The sequence below is a fragment of the Sturnus vulgaris genome, chromosome 3 (genome assembly GCF_052056855.1).
Source record: "Sturnus vulgaris isolate bStuVul1 chromosome 3, bStuVul1.hap1, whole genome shotgun sequence".
In the NCBI taxonomy this organism is placed as follows: Eukaryota; Metazoa; Chordata; class Aves; order Passeriformes; family Sturnidae; genus Sturnus; species Sturnus vulgaris.
The window spans coordinates 79,676,678-79,689,280 of NC_142245.1; the positions used below are offsets into that span (position 1 = coordinate 79,676,678).

Here is a 12,603-nt window from a genome sequence, read left to right on the forward strand (position 1 = left end):
TTACTAATTTACTGGGTAGCTCTGAAGTGTTCTTGAGCTGCCTGTCATTACAGCAGCAGCCTGCCTGTTACATGAAGGTGCACGGGGAAAGACGGGGAACAGTGTTGTGTGATTTAGTGTAAACAGTCACAGTCTCTTTACAACTGACTCTGCTTGAAGTTGGTCTTCCTTCAGCACTGGCCTCTAGAAGCTAAGCAGTACTGGGCCATTCCCATCCCAGCTTGCCTGCTATTACAGGTAAGGAAATTCTGGGCAGAGATCTCAACTCAGAAGGAGGGCTGAGGGTGCTGAGGAGGGCAGCTGAAGGCTTTTGGCTTCTTTCTTTCTTTGGCTTCTTTTGGCTGCCACTCTTGTTAGCACTGGATTTCTCTGTGATAGTCAGTGGCATCCAAACACTTTGGATATCTGGAGCTATGGGTGCCTGTGCACTTTGTGCTGCTTGGGTGCTGTAGAGCTGATGTGGCTCTGTGTGTGCATTAAGTTCAGTATCATACAGCATGTGATCAAACCTGTTTCTATCCTTCCAAAAGCCTCCTCAGAGAAATGTAGTTCTTATACATGCCATGAAGAGAAAACTTGGTTTCAGATAAAATGCATCATTTCTGGCTGCCACAGAACTGAAGCTATAGGTTATTTTTAACCTCTTTCATGAGATGATGAAATACTGAGGATGGGGTTTTGCTGTTTCCCTGCTTTCATGCAGCACTCCAGTACATCTGGGGCCAGTGAGTGCTACCATTATATTACAGGATTGAATATAACCAAGAATCCGTGTGCTCCCTACCCTAAAATGCCTGCAGAGCCAATTAACATTCACGTTGTACACAGGTGGCATTTTGTCCATTTTTGAGTGACAGTTCTTTGGAGAACAATGCAGATACACACAGTATTAGATTCCCCCACATTTACAGACTCAAGGAGAAAAACTGTCCTCTCTTGAGACTTCCAGGGCATTTAAGCAGGCAGAATTTAATTGCTGACAGCATATAAGGATGTTCTATGAGCTTCTTGGAACAAGAACAAAGAAGCAGGAGCAGGACCAGGAGTGCAGACAACCCACATGTTTACTCAGAGGGCTCCTGCCCAAGTTTGCTGAATCATGAACATCTCTGACGCAGGGAATTCTCTCCCTGCTGCTTGTTTCAATCTGTGCTGTGTTAGGGTACAGAGCTCTGTTTTACAATGTGTTTTGATTTGGCTGGGTGTGAAAGGTTCTCAGTTTTAAGTATCTTTTTCCCCCCCATTAACCCATACAGTGTCACAGAGTCCACTGTATCCTCAAAATTTAATTCCTGGATTCAGCATCTGAGGTTTCTCTGAAGTTTCCTCAGGGGCCCTTCAGTTCACGAGAACACTGTTACCAAGAGATTAAATGAATTAAAAATTGATGACTGTTCTGTACTGAATGTCTTGCAGTCAAGGATATTTAAACAGATAGCAGGGAGGGTGGAGGGAAGATTGTTGCCAGAGTATTTTTTCCTGTTTTTAAATAATAGTTTTATGGGGACAGAGAGGAGGATAGGGAAGTGTGGAGCAGTGGGAGCGTCTGCTGGTGCTGGGTAAGGAAATTCCTCTTAAAAATGCAATATTGACCAAAAATTGAGTGGCCTAAGAGGCACTTTTCCCAAACAACACAGAAGACACTCAGAGAGAAATCAGATAACTTTGAAAATTAATACAATTTGAACCCAAAGCCTGTCCTGGCAGAGCTGGGCACTTTGATAGAGGGTAGTCCCCTGTGTGAGTTCCTTACAGCTTTTGGGCATGGAGGGGAACACAACTAAGTGCCATGATGGTGGCCCACTGTGGCTGCTTCAAGAAGGGCATAGTGCAAGGCAGAGTGAACAGAAGAGCCATTTTCCCCAATCTACCCAGCTTTAGTGTTAGCCAAGATTCAGTGCTGCTGTAGTCCCCGTTGGCCATGGGCTCTTGCCTGTGCTATCTGGTGGGTTTTTTATACCATCTGGTGTGATGGTTCCTGAGATGGGAGTGTGTGTATGTGGCAGATGTTTGTGCCTCTGTTTTCCCCAATGCTGCTGCTGGAGGTGGGTGGAGAAGTGACTGGCCCTGTGTCCTGGCCATTCTAAGAGAGTTGCAGGTCCAGGTCTGCTTTAAGTTTATAAGGCTGTTATGGTTCACATGATACCATGTTCACAATTCAGCTCTTTAAGCCAAGACCAAAGTTTTAAAAAATCCTGGTGGCTATGGGTCATTTGTCTTCTGATTCCCAGCTGGAGACAATTTTAAAAGAGGTATTCTTTACAGTGTCTGCTCTGAACCTGTTGGGCACCTTTAAAGGTATCATGATCTGAGTACTCCAAAGCATCTCTCTTTTCTAAGAATGATGCTTGAACTCCGTCTGCACCCCTAACTTCACCTCAGAATCTCAGAAGATGCTGTACTGCACAGAAGGTAAAGTGTTCATAGATGAGAACAATTTAATCCTGATGGGTCAGATCTGTTAGCAGATGAGGGTGTAAACTGGTTTATGTGCGCTGTCTTTCTACCTTTATTCCACATAAAACACTAATAATGTTTGGCATCATTCCAGTCTGTATTGGTGACGGACTGGCCTTCTTCCTTGTCCTTACCTGCAGAAAAATAATGGCCCTCTGTCCATGTCAGTAGTGACAGAGAACCAGTCGAGCAGAAGATATTTTGTGTGCTGTGAATTTCCGTGCTTCAAGATACATCACTTATGAATATGAGACTGGAGTTCAAATTCAGAAATATAGATAGGTGGAACAAACTCCATAGTCCACTGGGTAAAATCCACAAATCCACTGAGCAAATTGCTACAGGCTCTCCATGTGTGCCCGGAGAGGGAGGGAGAGGACAGGAAATAGTGAAGGAGAGCACCGAAGAGCACCTTGTTTACCATGTTTGGAATATAAGTTCAAACAAATGACAAAACTTGTGACATCCAGTCTTGATTGAGAGATGAATGAATGTCTCAATAGGTCCTCAGAATAAAACAGCATTAGATCCTTCCTTGTATGATTCAATATATTGGCTAACTCATTAAAATGAGTGGTCTCAGTGACCACCCAAGTTGTATTTTTCTTGTTTCTTTAGACGCTATCAATTTCCTGAGAATGTAAAAACCACTTCATTCTGAAAAGTAGCTATTACACATTCATGTGAGCTAATATTTTTATGGACTATCTTAGTTGTATTAAAACCACAGTCATTCAGATTTCAAAATGTAATTGACCCAGTTAAAGTACAACAGTTGTGAATTTATTTTTCATTCTAGTTTTACCTCGTGAAATGAGCCTGTTTTCTTTGGAGAAGAATGAAGAAGGAAAGCCTCAGATACATGGATATAATTGTCTTCATTAAAAGCTGGCTGAAAAGACTTTATCCTGTGGGGTCTACTGTCTGTCTCTCTGAGGTAAGTTCCCATGTATTTTTAATGGGAAACTTATTGCCAATCAAACCTGTATTCTTGCACTGATACATGAAAGGGGATGTTCTGTACTGTTTGCTCGTGCTGGGTCTCCTGGGAAGGGCAGCTCATTACGGCGTCAACTGTCCCTGCCCTTTGCAAATAGCCCCACCAAGGTCATATCAAGAGGTGATGAATAAAGGCAAGCTTTAACCCTTGACCTTGACTTTCCTGGTGCTGAGTGTTAATAAATCTACATTTAGGGGTAGATGTTTTCTCCCAGCTGCTCTTTGTTTGGGAAAGGGGGTGACATGCTGTCACACAACAGGTTGCATTTCCTAGGGCAGTGCTGTGTGTCCCCAGCACAGAGCCCTGTACCCATCACAGAAGGATGGCTGTGAACAGGGCTTAGGTGTGTGGTGGGGCTCAAGCCACATGACATGTCTGGATATTTGGGCTCTCTTGTTTTCACAAGGGAGCCCTTTGGTCCCATGGAAAACAGCAAGGTTTCTGTTCTTTCTGCTGGAGCATAGGTAAGCCTGAAATGTTTATCCATGTCATTGTCTTCAGAGTGTGCTTGAGGTGACCTTCAAGCAGCTAAAACCTATTAAAAAGAGGCCCCCTCCCCATCACACCCATAGGAAACCAGCATTGGTAAATACCAGGAGGAAACAATTCCTTTGAAAGGTTTTGAAACTACAGGGATATCAAGGGCACTCTTCAGCTCTCTTTTTCAACAGTCTCTTGCCAGGTGACCAGAAAGCTTTTCCCAAATTTGTTAAATGCCATAGCTTTACGTGTCCAGGAAGAAGCAACCCAAGTGAAGGGGAGGCCTCTGTCCTCTTGTCTGCCTATCTTTCTCTGTTCCTCTCCTTAATTTTCTCCAAATGCTCAGTCTTTCCTTCTTTTTTTCCCCCTCCCATTCTCATCCCATTTTCCTCAGCTCTCTTCAGTGAACAGCAGCAGGCTCACTCCATCCTTTGCATCATTTTTTGTAGGAGCTGTAATGCTGCCAGCTTTTATGTTTTCCAGTTGTGAAAAGGACCATTTGGGGCACACCTCAACACAGATTAGAGAATGAGCAAATTAATGTCCTGGGCTGATGCAGTGTGCTTCCAAACCCTTGGTTTCTTTTCTGATGAGAAGTATTGCCCTAAAACTTCCAGTGAATGAAAGCTGCCTGTGATAAGTGAGGTGGAAAAATTAGCTCCTGCATAGAGCTACTCTCAATGGCTCTGGGCATTTAAGTGCTGTCATCTTCCAGGGAAGTTAAATTGCTCTGTTCCCTGTTTCCAATTAGCCCTATAATCAACTTAGCAGAATGTGGAGCAAGAGTGTGCTGAGATGAGGTATAGTCATTTTGTCAGAGGATATATTCAGATTGATCCCAAATCGGGGCAAGGACCCACAGGGGGATCTTGTAACAAAGGGCAGAGAATTATACTGAGCTACTTGGAACCTTTACAAAACTGGAGGAGAGGGAGAGGGGGAGTGCTTTTTGCACAATGGAGAAGAAATACTGGCAGTGTCAAAATTACTAAGCCCAGAAGTTAATGGCACAAAAGTTTGGGATTTTAATTCAATGTAAACATTCAAGATTGCTGTAAAAAATAAGCAGCCTGTAATAGCAATGAGAGATCAGCTTTATAAGTTCCAGGGTTAGCAGGTAATTGCAATTGGCTCTAGTATTGTTCCCTCTTGGCTTTTCTAGGCAGCAAGGTTTTGTCCCGTGACTCTGCAATTTGTTTAAACTCCTCTATTGCCAGAAATTCATTTAGCTGTATCTTTTTGGGTCTCTGATACTGCACAAGATAAATAGCTGGAATGGAATCTTTATCCCTTCTAAGCCTCCCAGTTAGTGCAAACATGTTAGAGGAAGAATTCACAGCCCTGCAGTTAATTGGCCAGCACTTTGGAAAAGTGACATCTTTCTGCACAGCTTCTTTGAAGTGGGCACCAGACCAACATTTGCTTATGTGACTGGTCAAGGTGACAACTGATGTCAGAACAGTTTAATGTGGCACAACCCTTTTGCATCCAGGGCAGGCTCTCTGAGACATCACTGCTCTGTCTTTGCATAAATATTTCTGACAAATGCCCATTTGCTCCTTGGATGAGTTCTCTCAAGCCCTGGCATATAATTCAGAGGTCAAAACAAAGGCCACATGAGTACACCAGCAATCCATAAACCAGAGAACAAGAAAGGCCAAGAAGGAAATATAAAGGCCTTCCTCCAAGGAGGCAACTGCAACTGCAGTATGTATGTTATCCTCAGCTTTCATAATAATCTGTAGAGCAAGGAGGCAGAAAACAAGATGGAGTGGGAATAAATTGAAAAGAAATTGCCTTGTGGTGGCAGATGATTTAAAAGTGTATCATTAGGTACACACCCAAAGCGTGTGCTGTGATTCAGTGGCACCTTTATAGGCTGGAGAGCTGAGTGGAGAGAAACCTAACAAGGTTCAAGAAGGGCAGCTGTAGGGTCTGCATGTTGGGAGGAATAACCCCAAGTACCAGTGCAGGCTGTGGCTGACCTGCTGGAGAGCAGCTCTGCTGAGAAGGACCTGGGAGTGGTGGTGGATGACAAGTCAACCATGAGCCAGCAGTGCCCTGCTGCCAGGAGGGCCAGTGGGACCCTGGGGTGCATCAGGAATAATGTGAGCAGCAGGCTGAGGGAGGGGATCCTCCACCCTCTGCTCAGCCCTGGTGAGGCACATCTGGAGTGCTGTGTCCAGTTCTGGGCTCCTCAGCACAAGAAAGACAAGGAGAGGGTCCAGCAGGGGCCACAAAGAAGATTTGGGGTCTGGAGCATCTCTCTCATGAGGAGAGCCTGTGGGAACTGGGCCTGTTTGCTCTGGAGAAGACTGAGAAAAGCCCTCATCAATTCATACAAATATCTCAAAGATGGGTGTCAGGAGCAGGGTGCCAGACTTTTCAGTGGTGCCCAATGACAGGACAAGGAGCAATGACCATAAATTAAAACACAAGAAATTCCACCTCAACATGAGGAAGAACTTTTTTACATTGAGAGTGGCAGAGCCCTGGAACAGGCTGCCCAGGGAGGTCGTGGATCTCCCTCTCTGGAGATATTCCAAAGCTATTTGGATGTGTTCCAGTGTAGCCTGCTCTAGGTGACCCTACCTTGGCATGGACATTGAATTGGATGATCTCCAGAGGTTCCTTCCAACCCTAATGATTCTGTGACTCTGTGATCAGGTCTTGAGGCATGTCATGGTTGGGCACAGTGATGGTTGTGTCGTGCTGTCAGTAAAGGCTCATCCAACTCAAGTATGAAGTCTTATGCTTTTGAGCAAGCAGTAATCTCTTATCTTGTATTCTGCTTTTTCGTGATCTCTTCCCTTGAGCTCTGAGATTTTCTAGAAGAGGTGTTTCCTTCATGCTCTTCCACACCTATTTCATGTTTCCTCTTCTCCTCGTTTATGCCTCTGTTGTGGGTGCTCAAATTTTGGTGCCATTAGTCCTATGGCTGTGCTGGCCTGTACTGTGTAGTAGGTTTTGGGGTCAGGGCATCATCCCCAGTCTCTCTTCTGCTATCTGTGTCCCTACAAAATTTTACAGTGATATCATTTTAGGAGCAGGCAGTAGTTCAGAGTTTCACGTCCAAAGCATGAACTTGATAGATTTGTCTACATTCAGGAGTTTCCTGTCATCCCCAGTTTCATCCTGTTTGATACAGATCTCCTGCTGAGTGACAAGTGCTGTGAGCTTACTGCAGCAACAGAAGGTGAGGGGAGTAGTTATTTTTAATGCCCTAGAGGCACCCTTTGTCCAGATTACTCCTTTGTCCTCACTCCATATCACTGTCCTTTAAGGTTCAAAAGTTGCCATGTGTCCTCAGCATGGCTACAGGAGGGGAGAGATAAATGAGTTTGTTTCTCTCCCCCGGCTGTACTGAAGCCAAACAAACTTTGCACCTTTTTGCAGACAGCATTTAGTATTTTCCTCCTGGTAGTCTGCCAAGCAAAATCTTTTCAGAAAAAGGCATGGTGATAGAAAAAGGCCAGAGCAGGAGCTGTCTCTGTCTCCCAGGTCAGGGAAAGGTCAATGCACATTAAATGAATATTGCTGGTGCTTCTATTACAACAAGGCCCAAGCAGTTCAAAGCCAGGCTGCATCATCTGTGGCTGAAAATAATTTGCAGTGCTGCTTCCTGAGCAGCAGATTGGCTTCCCATTACACAGGCTAATGAGAAAGTGTCACAAGTGGTCTCAGTAATAATCTGCAGCAGACACCCTCCTGCCCCTTCTCAGCACACTTGCAGAGATTTTGATAAGAGAAAGGAAAGGAAGGAAGGAAGGAAGGAAGGAAGGAAGGAAGGAAGGAAGGAAGGAAGGAAGGAAGGAAGGAAGGAAGGAAGGAAGGAAGGAAGGAAGGAAGGAAGGAAGGAAGGAAGGAAGGAAGGAAGGAAGGAAGGAAGGAAGGAAGGAAGGAAGGAAGGAAGGAAGGAAGAAAGAAAGAAAGAAAGAAAGAAAGAAAGAAAGAAAGAAAGAAAGAAAGAAAGAAAGAAAGAAAGAAAGAAAGAAAGAAAGAAAGAAAGAAAGAAAGAAAGAAAGAAAGAAAGAAAGAAAGAAAGAAAGAAAGAAAGAAAGAAAGAAAGAAAGAAAGAAAGAAAGAAAGATTCCCACAGCGTGTTCTTTTGTATGTTCAGCCTGAATCTCCAGTTCAAAGCAATGAGATCAAGAGATCTGGAAGCAAGAGGTTTGTGTGCTTACATCACCACCCCACTGCTATTCCAGTAAAGCCCTCAGCAAAGCAGAGCTGTTGGCTCCTAAGGGCACTGTACAGCATATCCCTGGCATCACCTGATTGCCCAGGGGTGTTTTAGGATTTCCCAGGTAAAAGTATCTATTTTTGAGACTTGTCTTTTTGCAACACCTCCACTCCACTTCTCCCTGGACAGTCTTGTACCTAGCTGCCAACAATAGAGCAAATGGCCTCTGATCCCTGCAGTGTCATGCCAGTTTGGAGCAAAAGCTCAGAATCTGGGTCAGGGCAGAAATGAAAAGATGCTGACCATGAATCAGTGCTCACCACTGAGCCTCCCAGTTAAGATACAGTGAGGGGAGGCGCCTGACCTTCTGAATGTAACAGCATGGGGATTCTTACTGGGCTGGTATGTTAACAACAGTACTAAGCTGTTACAATAAAAACTCTTCTTGGCCATGCAATATATGTCTTTTTGCATTTGGATAGCTGAGGAGGCAGCACAATGCCCTCTGCCCCTTAATCCACTTTTGTTTCCAGTGCAGCTCCAGGGAGGAACAGCGACAGCCTTTGTAATATACTGCCATGATGCTGACAGGTCAAAAAGCACCGTGATCATAAACCACCTCTTTCCAGGCTAAGGCCAAGGTTTGCAAAGATCGATTTTCCTGCTTTACATGCTTCTAGGAGCCTTCACTAATTGCACTCTGTTACTCATAGACCATTGCATTAACTCTGGCTTTCTAAAGGGCCCCACCAGAAACACTGCAGACATAAAACCAGCAGAGTATACCACAACCTTGGAACATAAGCATTCCTTCTCTAATTTATTTGTGGCTGACTACTGAGTATTGTACATCATGTTGCAGAGGTTATGAGAGTAAGAATGTCCTCACTGCTGCCTTCTGGGTCAAGCCAAAACCTTGGGGGAGAAGGTGAAAGGAGGATGATTTCTTTTTCCCTAAGAAAAGGTGGGCATGGTACAGATTTCCCAGATTAAGGGTGGGGTGGGCAGTGGGCAAAAGGGGCAACAAGCAAGGAACAGACTGAGAAGCATGTGAGAGAAGAAGGAGGCCTGACAGGGAAGCAGGCTTACTGCCAAACCTTAGTGGGGTATTTTTGGCTCATGAAGGCACTGAAAGTTAAACAAGGACTGGGGGAATGTGCCTACCTTTCCAAGACCCAGTAGATAGAAGGAAATTTGCTTACCAGCCTTTCTAGTTCATCTTTTTCAGTCACTCTACCCAAATTTTCCCCATTGAAATAATGTACCTGTCTTTAAGTTAATAGTGATATGTTTTATTAAGACCTGATTGTATGAGTGTCTGGGATACTCTTGTGTGTTCTGTGTGATGGATCAGGTCTCCCTCCAGTCTGTAGTCTCTTTTGGAAACAGACAACCTTGAAAGTGTGGTGTGTTCAGTAGGGGAGGCTTGCTATTGTCAGCATCACTTGAATAAAGAGAATACCCACAGGCATGATGCCCTACACGTGCTCACAGGGCTTCAGGGCTGCTTGTAAACTTAGTCCCCCAGTCCCTTGAATATCTTTCCGGACTGCAGTGCCGTCTAGATGTCTCACCCGGGGACCTTTTCTGTGGTATCACAGCTCAGTAACTCACTGGTTCCTGGGCAGGTCTCACCCTTCCAGCTGAGACTGAAGGAAACTCTGGGCCTGCATACCAATTTTTCTGCAACCATGAAACAATTCACAGATTCTGAGCCCAGAAAGCTAAAGCAGAGCATTCTTTATGTTTAATCCTCATCAGAAGTCACAGAATATCCAATGCAACCTATGATAAATTATAGACTGTAGATGAAAGACCAAAAAGGGGCATTCTTATCACTGTGCACTTGCCTTTTTCAGCAAGTTGGACTCACAACTCAGTATTCCTTTCAAAAAGTACCTTCTAACCTAAGATATGGCATGGGTAAGGCTCTATTCTCCAGAACAAGTGATTACTATTATAAAGTTGAAGGGTTACCAAAAAAGTGAGTGTGAAGAATTTCTGGGAAGATTTTCTTGGCCATTGGTAAAAAGTTTTCTTTAATTGACTGTGTGTGCTGTTTCAGAAACAGGCCAGTCTAACAACATAAGGCTAGCTACCATCACCTCTGCTTTCTGCAACAGATACTTGTACTGCAGCATTGTGAGAATTTAAAAAGGGGGGGGAAGGGGCAGAGAGGAAACAAGACAGATATTCAAAGACAGAACAGAATGAAGTGAGTCACATTAGCAACCCATCTGGTCACCTGAGTTCAGAGTGGTTTGAGATTTTGAAGGCATTATACATAGGAATTCTATACATTAATATAATATATAAATATATAAAATCTATATTTAATTCTAATGAGAGAGGGATGTTTTTCCCTTTTCTATTAGATTGTAAGAAGACATAACCAGATTGTAAGTGCTGTGCCTGACTTTCCATGGGATTTTCTAAGGCTGGGTTAACCAGGAGACCCATGAAATTGGGACCTAGCATTTGGGAGGCAGCCCCTCAGCTAATCTGTGCTACTTAACCTTGAATCTGGAAGAGACATTGAAACCCATAATAAAGCCCCAGGACTGACAGTCAGGACATGTTACACACAGGAACATCACTGTGGTCTAAGCTGTCAAAATACTAACTATGAATGATAAGAAGGGATGGTTGAAGGGAGGAAAGGTAGTAACTTTCAGGGCATGACAATGCTTATAGGTTAATCCATCTCTGCAGGTTAATCCATCTCTGTGGTCTCCTTGTCATTTAAAGTTCTCCTGCCTTTGCCACAGCATAAGAATGGGGAGCCATAACTGCTCAGAAACAGAAAATATTTCAGCCTCTGGGATTCTGCCTGATCTGTGTCATTGTCATTAAATGTAAACTGCCCTTAAGCAGGCATCTTCAAGAGAAAACTACTGAGTGGGAGAGAGGGAGCTGAGACCTCTGTGGCTTGCCTTCTGGTGCTTTCTCTCTTTCAACAGTGCAGATGTTACTTTCCAGTCGGGTTTAAGAGAGAATCCCTACTGTTGAGAAGATTAAGGGATTAAACAGAAAGGGCTCCATTGCAAGAATTTCTCTTCCAGCTGGTGTTCAATTGGGGTAGAAAGTTTTCTGAGATAGGGAGATACAGATAGTTGTGCATACAGATATATTTGGCTCCTCTGATTAATTCAATGTTAATACAGTGTCGTGTTTTCCCTTTGGAGAAATTAGAGTAAGATAGTGCCACATGCTGTCAGTCTTTAGAGGAAATCTGTAGGGACAAATGAAGTCCTGAAATTATTTTTTCCAGGCTTTTAGCTTAGACTTAGCAAGACTCCCTTCCCCATGTAATTTTAACATTTTTTCTTTTAGTTTCATCACAAGTGTAAAAATTACAAATCTATGACTGGATAGAGTAGGTAAACTGTGAATTTTTCTCTCTTTTGCTGGGTTAAGCCCTACCTTTCAAGCTATTTTATACATAAAGCTATTCAGCTGCCTCTGATCTTCACGAGCTTTCTCTTGGTTTCTTTAGAATACAAAAGTGGAGGGCTCAAGCAATCCAAAGCCCATTGAAGTGAATGGTCTGTAAAGATTAGAATGCCTCTTTCTTACCATGTCTTTTCTGGGGGCAGAGAGTGTGGTGCAGAGGACTGGGTGTATTGGGGAGGAAGAACTGTACCCAGCCTTTCCTCTTTGTCAGGAGTTACAGGATTGCTAATGCACTTTAAAGGTGGTTTGAACTTTAAAAACTCAGCTAAAATACAGAAACACCTCTCATTTTGTATTACACTGAACAGGCACCCTGTGCAGTTAAGAAAGGTCTAAGAACAAACCACGAGCTGGATTTACTGATCCCTGATATATGGGAAAACGTGCAGCTCACTGCTGGCTTTTTGGTGCAGCATTTTCTACCCATGCTCCTTGCTCTACGTTATTTCTACCATGTTCCTTCTTTGGATTTACACTTCTTTCCTTCTTTCCACTTCCTTTATAGAGGGTCTGATCAAGGAGGTCTCTTAAGGACATTGCCATGTTTCAGTTCCAGTTTAAACATGATTATTACTGTGGACACTCCAATAACCTAATCAGCCTTCTTCCTCCATCAGACTTGCATTCCTCCTATGGTTGTTTTACCTCCTAAATCTGATTTTCTGGAATAGGAAATTTCAGAATTGCAAAGTTTGGCTGCAAATGGAAAAGAATGAATTCCCATCCTTTCTAAGTGCCTTGAAGGGGAATTATAAAAGCTGGTGCAGTCTCTTCTCAATTACTTATATGATTACAGGGGCAGTAGTCAGGACAAGGAGAAAAGATATCACATATTCTCTGTACAAGTCACTCATATTTTATAGTCATTTACCCTTTATTTCATAATAGAAAAAGAAATCACTAGCACAGTAATTTCCTCCTATTTTCTCGGTAACCACAACAAAGCCCTTACAGGGTTCATATATGAGATCATATAACTTGAACTGGGCATGATTTACACCAAGAAAAGGAGATAAATTCTCAGCTCTCC

The 12,603-nt window shown here is 43.5% G+C and overlaps 1 long non-coding RNA gene across 1 annotated transcript in view; it reads left to right on the forward strand.

The window, feature by feature from the left end:
- The window catches only part of LOC148224436 (uncharacterized), a 62,922-nt gene that overhangs the window by 17,822 nt on the left and 32,497 nt on the right, over positions 1-12,603 (forward strand). Inside the window, exon 2 of the long non-coding RNA XR_015802609.1 lies at positions 3,257-3,394. This is a non-coding gene — a long non-coding RNA (uncharacterized LOC148224436). The remainder of the gene's footprint in view (positions 1-3,256; positions 3,395-12,603) is intronic.